The following is a 10,315-nucleotide window of genomic DNA, read 5'->3' on the forward strand; positions in this document are numbered from 1 at the left end:
ACTTGGCCCAGGCCCAGGAAGCCACATCCAAACATTTACAGACTGTCCTCTGTGGCAATCCTGACAAACTTTCATTCTGAAATACACACTCATGATTAATTCTGATTCCATTATAGGCTAACTCAATATCATGTTGGTTATGTGGGGGAAGAGCAGTAAATGCTGAACGTTGCATAGTGGTGGTTCCTCACATCTCCATCACATTACGATACCTTTCATGAGTTCATCATGTCAGAGTCGGCTAATGAGTTTGAAAGGCGAGTGTCTGCTTTTCTCAGGGCTCGCTGACAGCCATAAAAGCCTGTGAGACCTCTGTGGTGAGGCCTTACATGTGGAGTGGCCTTGTCATGGGTTGACATCTCTGCACAGTAGAAAAGCCATGCCAAAAACTGCTCTTTGTTATGAGCTAATCAATCTGAAATAGATCAATAATTTAGCTTCAGTCATTTTTGCTGGTCCGATGCCTCTTTTTTTTTTACCTCTCTTTTGTCCTCTGTGTGAGTCTGGGTACATTATTTACACACTTAAATGTCTCTTCATACCTCCCAACTGCTCTCTGTTTTTCTATTCTTTCCTTGCTTTGGTTTGTTTTGCCACGTCTTTCTACTTGTGTTGGTTTTCCATAATGTGATGCTCCAACATGCAAAATGTCCTCCCCATCCTACAGTATTAGTTTCAAATAGTGTCCATAAAAGCTGCCATGTATCATATTTACTATTCTGAGACATTTGACTAGAGATGGCCAGTCCTCATTGCTCATCTGAAATAAATGGCACATGTCAAATCTCAGGTCTTAGTCCAGAGAGGTGGTTAGGTCACTTACTTTTTAATCTGGGGCACTGGATTGCAGTGTACCAAGCAATCTACATGGAAGTAATCTAGGATTATCCCTTTGCGGTCCTATTGCCCACAAATCTGAGAAACATTTCCCCAAGACATCAACAAGCACATGGCGGCAGACTGCATTGACTGCACTACCTGTCGTCTGTGAAGCCATTCTTTTCCATGTGTAAGAATGAGATCGAGGATTGCTTTATGCCACTGAAACAAATCCAACTTCTGACAGCTTCCCTCAGACACTGGACCATGCCAGACAGACATTGCCAGTTAGTACCTCTGTTGCTAGGCTCAAGGAGTGCAACACTGAACTCCTGTGTTCTGCTGACATTGGCTCTATGACCTCGCTCTTTGGGGTTCCACAGATCCCACTCCTGCATGTGTGAAAATCATACTAATCAACCAATTTATTTCCTTCAACTCTATCTATCTATCTAACTAGAACAATTCTTAAAGTATCAAACAGAACGTCTCAGCCTTTCTGTTTCTGTTCCAAGTGGTGTGAGTACAATCCCACGGTGTTACTGTTTATGCTGCCCCTTGAATGACAAGTCAGAGTCAAGAGACCAGGGGGAAGAGATGGATTAGGTTTAGAGGGGGCCTTGATGAACTTTGGCATGGTCCCCATCGCCCATAGTGTTGCGTTGTCCTGACAATCGTGTGGGATTTGTTTGACATGTGTCACTGATTCCACGTGGAGTAAAGGGCTGTCAATGTGGATGTAAACCCACCTGATTCTCTACAGTAGTAAATGTCTGACCTGTGTGGGTTCTGTCGGAGTGAATGGAGTTATCGGCTACCTCTCACAAACCCGTTGGCGATGGGCCTTTTTACAATCTTGCAAAGTATCAGGCTTCTCTGCCTGTCACAGATGAGCTCTGGAGCCTGGCCCAGGTAGAAGATGATGTAGGCTAGCCACAGGCCATCGATGAGCAGCTTTTGCTCCCAGTTCGCTCTTGCATTCCATTTTTTTCTCCCTCCCTCTCTCCTGTACCCACCTCCCTCCAAGTCTCCTAGGCATGCTGCAGCTGTTTCTGCACCAAAAATACTCAGGGATGCCAGCAACCCTGCAATCTGTCACCTCCAGGGTCTCAATGACATTTTTAATCAGAAAGTGATACGATCACTGGTATAGACAATATTTACCCCCTTAGCAAACACACTTCCCCTACTCAAGGGTTACCCAGGAGTGTGATTTGTGGGGATAGTCATTGTGAGAGTGGTACACACTGGTTTTGGAGAAAGGTAACAAACAAATAGACGTGTTTCCATCTGAAAGCTTTTTTTCTGTGGGTTAGACCCAGTTTGTGGTTACCAAGACCGAAATACATCAAAAGGATACATGCAATGGAGTCCAATTATTGTAGTGTCGGGATTAAAAGCCAATATGTAAAACACTCTTTGCACTTCCCAACCCTTTCATGCTTTCTTAGTCTCACACCAAGGGGGATAATGATTTCTCCACAGCAAAAAAACAGAGAGGTTGTTTATGGGTAATGCTGTGAAACCAACACAACAAACGCAGCATATGAGTGCATTTATTAAAGCTAGTAGATTTGATGCTTAATCGGGCTCCAACATTGTTTGTGAGAGTGCCTCATGAAGTCTGATGAGAAATGTTTTGTTCACACCCAATATAATGTATCTTCCTCTGCCAAAAAGTTTGTTACATCCCATTGGCAGTTTTTAAAAATGTACTGGGGGCACATTTCCCTGGCCCTCACTTTAAAAAAATTCTTTTGAATCTTGAGCAAAATATCCTAAACAAATCCCAAACGGAAAATGCATTATGTTTCCTACCTCAGCGATGCTAATGGATAATTAATGCAAGAATGAAGAGTAGAAAATGTTAAGACCCTGCTGAGGAGAAGAACTCACACACAGGCAGATGTTACCCTTAGGCAAGGATCTACTTCAGAATTTTGTCTCTTCTGCCATCTTGCATGGTTCCCTATCGAACTGTGCCCAACGGATTATTTTTTTATCAGCACTCTCAGGGCCTTGGGCCAGGGTGGAGGACTCGCTGTGGTTTTCAGTAACTGCTTTCCAAATCGGACAGTGAGCATTGGGGCTTTCTCCTTATTTGAATTTTTTTTTTTTTTTATTTACCGACCCCCTGGTTTGAACAGTTCTTTTATGTCTGAATTCAGTGTTTTTTATCCACTATCATTAGGTTAGTCAGAGTGGTTTTGGTTGGTGATTTCTTCCAATAAACACATAAATGTAAATGCTTCCCTTAGGTCACATTAGTAGCACATTTAAAGGTCATTTTAAAGTGCCCTTGACATTAAAGAATCACTTATTCTGGGATTTGGGGTGTTGTTTTGTGTCTTGAGTGCTTCCACACGCATACAAACTTTGAAAAAAACACTATCCATGCTGTTTTGAGTGAAATACAGATTTCTGAATGTCCTCGGACTTTCATGTTGGTGAGCTATTCAAAATCTCCACGGCTTTCTACGTCACTAGCCTAGCTAACGGGCTAACCGTAGCACATGCTAGCGCTAGCACGTTAGCTCGTTCTATATGGCAAAACACTTCTACAACACACACTAGTTCACCTTAATCCACAAAAGAACTACTTCCATGTCCCTGTTCTCCAGGTATTCTCAAGGTGCCTCTCATCTAGAAGAAGTCTCCCAGCAAATCCTACCTTGTACTGACCAAAGTTGGAGAAAGAGTTATCTAGCTGATGTGATCTTACCTAGCTACTGCGCAAGTGTGACTCCCAACAAAGATAGTATAGAAGTGGGATGTCTCACTCTGGAGCTAAAACAAGTGAGATGTCTCACTGAAAACAGGATCTGCAGTAATGAGCGGTACAACAAACATATAGTGTTTTTTGAAAATAAAACCATGTAAACCTATTCTGGTACAACCTCAAAATACAATTGTGAACCTGCAAATGAGCATAATATGGACGCTTTAAGATTCTTGTTCTGACACATAGAGCCTTACGAAGTCAGGCACATGTGTACATCTCTGGGCTGCTGTTACCAGTACCAGTCAATTAGGTCTTCTGATCAGCACTTGACTAAAAGCCAAACGTGACCATGCCTTCGAAGTGGTGGCACTTTCCCATTGTCATACATTCTGTGGTCTCTGTTGAGACTTTTAAAAAGCAGCTGAAAAGTATTTACATCAGCCTTTGTCACATGTTTGTAATTTTGTGTGTTTTATTTATTTTCAACAATTAAACACTTGTGAAGCACTTCATGACTAGTATTCTGTAAAAGGTTCTATAATTAATACAAATTATTTTAAATTTCTTACTGTAGACAATAAGAGGCAAAATGATAAAATCATCTCTGTATCTGTAAGAGAAACAGTGTGCACCTTCATTAGTGCAGCTGTGGGCTGTTGAGGCAGACAGGTGAACAGGGCAAGTCATCAAATGAGAAGTTCAAAAATCCACCAACCCCACCAGAGAGATAAGCTGCGCTCCTCCGTTGACTTAGCTGCTGTATAATTAAGGGTTAGGGAGTGTCTCTCATCTCACTATTTTCTATTGCTCTTTGTCAGAAGCAGCCTATATAGTAAGCTGTGGCTGTGTCCCATTTTCCAGATAAAAAATGCCCTGGTAAGAGAATGGCTGCCATCCCCTCTATGGTTGAATAATGGTGCGATGCCCTTGCTGTGCAGCCCCTTGGGGATTATGTTTCAACAGTAACCTGCCAGAGTAAAGGTTGTGGCAGTAATTAAAACCAAATATTTAAGAGTTGGCCAGCAGTCCAATGCTAAATTTTCAGATCAATGTGGGCCAAGCCGAAGGACCTTGTTGCCTGCCCAGGGCTCCATGTGCCCCACAGAGAAAGCCAAACAGATTGAGTCAGCTCAACTGCTGGCTAACTCACTGAGTTGTAAGGCTGCAGGCCTGCTGGGACCTCTTGTTACAGAGCTGGATTCTTTCTCTGAATGTTTACAAAGGAGAGGAATAGGATGCACGGCTGACTGCTCTGAGCACTGGGCATGCTCACTGTGCTCAGTTTTTCAACATTTTACATTCAACAAAAAAAGCATTCTGCTTCATGTCAGTTATTTCCCAGGAACAGCAAGCAAATTTAAAGAAGTTACAGAAAGATGCACCACAAGCCGTGGTCTCAGGGTCTTAAGGGCCTCAAAAGGCGATAACCCACGAACACCCTGATGGACACTGGTGGTCAGGGAAGCCGTCCGATCGAAGAAGGAGTCTTTCTGGAATATGTTATCCCGTTGGACTCCGGAGGCAGTTGCAAGGTGCAAACGGGCCCAAAGGGCTGCACCCTCTGCTGTGACAGAGGCAAAGCAGAGGGTGTGGGAGAAGTTTGGAGAAGACATGGAGAAGGACTTTCGGTCGGCACCAAGGTACTTCTGGAAAACCGCTCACCACCTCAGGAGGGGGAAGCGAGGAATCATCCAAGCTGTATACAGTAAGGATGGGACGTTGTTGACCTCAACTGAGGAAGTAATAGAGCGGTGGAAGGAGCACTTTGAGGAACTCCTAAATCAAGCTGACACGTCCTCTGTGGTAGAGGCAGAACTGAAGGATGATGGGGGATTGTTGTCTTTTACCCTGGTGGAAGTTACTGAGGTAGTCAAACAACTCCAAAATGGCAAAGTTCCAGGGATTGATGAGATCTGTCCAGAAATGCTCTGTGTGGAGGGCTGTCTTGGTTGACACGCCTCTTTAACATTGCTTGGAAGTTTGGGGCAGTGCCTAAGGAGTGGCAGACCGGGGTGGTGGTTCCCCTCTTCAAGAAGGAGGACGAGAGGGTGTGTGCCAATTACAGGGGTATCACACTTCTCAGCCTCACTGGTAAAGTCTACTCCAATGTGTTGGAAAGGAGGGTTCGAACCTCGGATTGAAGAGGAACAATGCAGATTCCGTCCTGGTTGTGGAACAAGACCTTTACTCTCGCAAGGATCTTGGAGGGAGCCTGGGGGTATGCCCCACCAGTCTGCATGTGTTTTGCGGATCTGGAGAAGGCGTATGACCGGGTCCCCCAGGAGACACTGTGGGAGGTGCTGCGGGGGTACGGGGTGAGGGGGTCTCTTCTCAAGGCTATCCAATCTCTGTATGACCATAGCGAGAGCCGTGTCCTGGTTCTCTGCAGTAAGTCAGACTCGTTCCAGGTGAGGGTTGGCCTCCACCAGTGCTGCGCTTTGTCAATGATCCTGTTTGTAATATTTATCGACAGGATATTGAGGTGTAGTCGGGGTGGGGAGGGGTTGCAGTTCGGTGGGCTCAGGATCTCATCGCTGCTTTTTGGAGATGATGTGGTCCTGATGAAGTGGATGAAGATGGATGGAAGGATGGATGGATACTAGTCAAACTAGAAAATAAAAGAAAAGATAAAAGATGACATTTGTTCTCTCCGTTCGTGACTTATACACATCCAGAGTCAGGACACGGACAGGAACCATCACTGCAGACCCATCTCAACCACGCCAAAACCAACAGATTCAGGAACAACTTCTACCCACAAGCCGTCTCTCTGATAAACAGCTGACTTCTCACCGTCAGTGTCAGGTTCAATTCTGGTCAATAACCCAGTAACACAGTCTCTACAGCACCTGTTCACTGGTTCCACTATTATTCCACTTATTTAGTGTTATTCATCTTTCCCATTTTCAAATCTCTCTTATTATTTATTATTTACTATTTACTCATCATTCCCATTTTCACATCTCTCTTATTTGTTATTCATTCATCGTTCTCTTCTTCTATTTCAGAACTGTCCATAATATTCATACTGTTCATATTGTAATATAATAACATAATACTATTTATCCCAGTATCCTAGCACTATGCTCCACATTTAAATAATTTTATTGATCTCTTCATTGCACTCATGCCTCTCTAATGTTCTGTTTAGAGTATGTTTATACTGTGTGTATATATTAGTGTGTATATTTTTGTTTTGGTTGTTTTGTGTGTAAGCACAGTGTAAGCAACAATGCTCCAAAGAAAAATTCCTCGTATGTCCTCATACCTGGCGAATAAAGCTGATTCTGATTCTATGTTTTTGTTCATGTTTTACAAAGGGATTAACCTGAGCAAGACCTTACAACAATGATAGCAATCATATCACATCCATACTGTTAGTAGTTTACAGCTAACACACCGGCATCAGATCTGCACTCAGTACCGGCCGATACAAAAGTGAAGGTATCAGAATCAGTATTGGCAGGGAAAAAGGGGTATTGGAACATCTCTACATTTTAGTAGTTTGTAGCGACTGAATTTAAGCCAATCCCTGATATTTTCCAAAAACTAGTTAACTATGGGTATAAAACTATGACCATGCAGTTGCATCACAGCATTAAATACAACACTTGCATATGTTGTTTTACAAGCGACCTGGTTACTGTGCATGCTACAAAACAACGGGTCGATTCCATCCAGAGAACTGTGTTGCTTCCTGCTTCCTGTATGACTCTCCACTGTTGATGGTCCAATAAAGTTAAAAACACCACAATAATTATTAAAGGAAAAAAAAACATTGTATGCTTTAGCTCTAGGGGCACACAAATCCAGGTCTTGCAGTGCCTTTTGAATTGAGTCTGTCTTTTGATTCACTTACATTACAGTCAAGAAATTCAAAAACCAAAATCACAGGACGAGTGCCAACTCCACTCCCTGGCAGCCTTTTCCTGGAGGCAGTTAGTTGGCTGCTAAATAACATCCTTTGAGAATCATCTCATCCTCTACACTATTTCTTGTAGACGCTTCCCTTAGGCCAAATACTTACACCTGCAACATTTTTTTTAGGCCATTTATACCCTCTGACTTCAAACATCTCAACGCCTACAAGTGAAGAATAATGAAAGTTACAGCAAACCAGCATTATCACATACGTTTTTTAACACTTTTGAAAGAGACCAATGATCACACACCATTTAACACCATTCTCAGATGTTGCAGAACACACAGTGATTTCCACCATTGCTCGGTGGCCTATGGCCTTTCAGCCACGTGTCTCCTGCCTTTGGCCAGATTGAAATCAGCCTCATCCACAAACGTAAAGGTCTGATGGATTTCACTTACTTGCAGCTCCATCCTTCTCTCTTATACAATAAAGAAAACATGTTTTGTTGTATAATCAAACAGTTACCACAAAATGAAAATGCTCTGTGTTCTTCTTTGCAACTTCAATAGATAAATACAGGCCTATGTACTGGACCCATGGCATGAACATTTCACTTTCTGAAATTTTTTAACATTAATATGAGTTCCCCCAGCCTGCCTATAGTCACGCAATGGCTAGAAGTTTTGAGGTCATAAGGAGAAAGGTTACCTTCCCTTTCTCTGCTTTGCCGGCCCAGAGAATTTGGCCCCCCCATGAGAAAGAGAGAGAGACTGCTTGCAAACAAGCAAAGCATGGTATTTGGTCAAGGCCACACCCCCACCCTCCATATAGAAGCATCCAATAAGCAGCATGTCATAGGACCTTCAATATATTCAGCCGCCATGAAGGAAAACTGTAGGATATACAAGGCGTAGTGCACACCACTGCCTTACCAGCTCAGGGGAGTGGTTTCAGCAAAAGCAGAAGTACGGCAATGGGACAATGATGTCAAGGACCTACTATGCTATTCAAAACTGTTTTAACAGACATTTCTCTCACATTCACAATGCCTAATGTTTGCATTTAATGTTAGAGAGAGCAGTGAGAATGCTTTTCATTATATCTATTTTGGCGCATATTTTGGCTGATTTCAGTCTTAAGTACCATGTTTGAATTAATTTGTTACCTGAAAAAACACCTACACTTATTTGCACAGGTTGTTTGTATCTAAAGCAACTGGGCAAAGTGACACACACATTCACCATTGGACCTATGCAAGATCTATTTTGTTCTCATAAACAAATGTGTAATATTGTGTATATTGTCCATATTGTGCATACAATAGATTGCAATACTACATGCATTTAATGACCTTACATTGCCACACTATCAATAAGTAGGCTATTACCTAAAGTCCAAGTGCCCTTTAAAAGGTCGCTCCTTCTGTGGGGCACCGCACCGGTGGTTACACAGTTCAAAGATACATAATATGTTCCCACAAACAAACATAGATATGCAAACACTCAAGCTTGTTGAGCAAAAAATATAACTTTAAAGACAACACAAGTGCAAATATGTTTATAATTTTAACTTTATAAAAAATTTAGCAAGTTTCTTTTTTATTAAGTCGTTCGTTCACTCTGTCACAGTTTCTCTCAAATGGTACGTGTAGTGTTTCACGGTCCAGTCTTTACAACACAATTTATTGTAGAGATACTGACAAAGTTTATGTTTTGAACGATGCCATTGTCCTCTAAGGTTGCACTCTATGTCAGTACAATACCATTATTTGCTGCCACCATGTTGCAGATCTTTACTTGTTGAATTGTAAATAAAAAGGTCTCTTCCGCCACTAGCACAAGGTAGTTGTCTAGTCCTACTAATAGATCATGTTACTGTTCATAACTGGAATAGTGTAACGCATAGTGTCACAATAATTCCAGCATTGACTGAGTACATAATACCTAATTTACCTGTTTTGATAATTTAACACATTGTTACACGGTTTACATTGCACTTGACGACAGCCTCTGCCAATGTACGATCATGGTTCGTTACTTAATCCAAAATTGTGGCCCGTGTTTAATCTGTGAGGGCTTTATGTCTTTGTACTCTTCAGCATCTTCCTCTACTCTGCTGTCGTCCCTCACTACATCCCCACAGATCCTTACTCCTCTTCCTCCAGCAGGTAGTTGCCTTTGTTCATTATTTATCTGGCCAGGTTCTTTCATGTTCAGAAACTGTAGCAATTCTGTGGTGTTAAGCTCTATAAATACATTATGTTAGGATAATCCATATTAATGAATAACACCTGTAAGCTAACTTAACTAACACAAGAGAACAAGTGATTGGTTGATAAGTTAATGAGACACTCCGCATTTCTTAGTAAAGTTCAGATTTCACCTGACATGTAATTGTTATTGTTAACCATATCACTGTTATATTATTCATGATATACTGAACATGCCTGACAGCTTTTAAAACTTGAATAGACTGTTGTGCCTGTGCTGACATACACAATGAAAGAATTTATATGTTTTTTGGAAATTACAACGATACTAAGCAACATAATCAGTTTTGTTTAGCAAAAAATAATCCATTGGTAATTGTGCAAATTGTAGACAATTGTACAAACCATTTGCATAGATGTGCTAAAAAATTTGCAATATGTTTAAAAGAATGAGAAATTGAAATCTGCTGTGAACAAGTGCCCAGTGGTTTGGAGGTTTGCACGGTGTTTTGAAAATATTTATTGTCATTTGAGAATTTATTCAAAGCAACTAACTGTAATAGGCTAAAGTTACATTAATTGTTTGGTCATTCTTTTGGTAATTTTACCTGATTGTTTCAATTTTCTTCACATGTCAAATTGCACAAGTGTGAGTACCAGAGAAGCAGAAAAAATGTTGCAACCAGCATCGTACCTGCTG

This window comes from Etheostoma cragini, chromosome 9 (assembly GCF_013103735.1).
Source record: "Etheostoma cragini isolate CJK2018 chromosome 9, CSU_Ecrag_1.0, whole genome shotgun sequence".
In the NCBI taxonomy this organism is placed as follows: Eukaryota; Metazoa; Chordata; class Actinopteri; order Perciformes; family Percidae; genus Etheostoma; species Etheostoma cragini.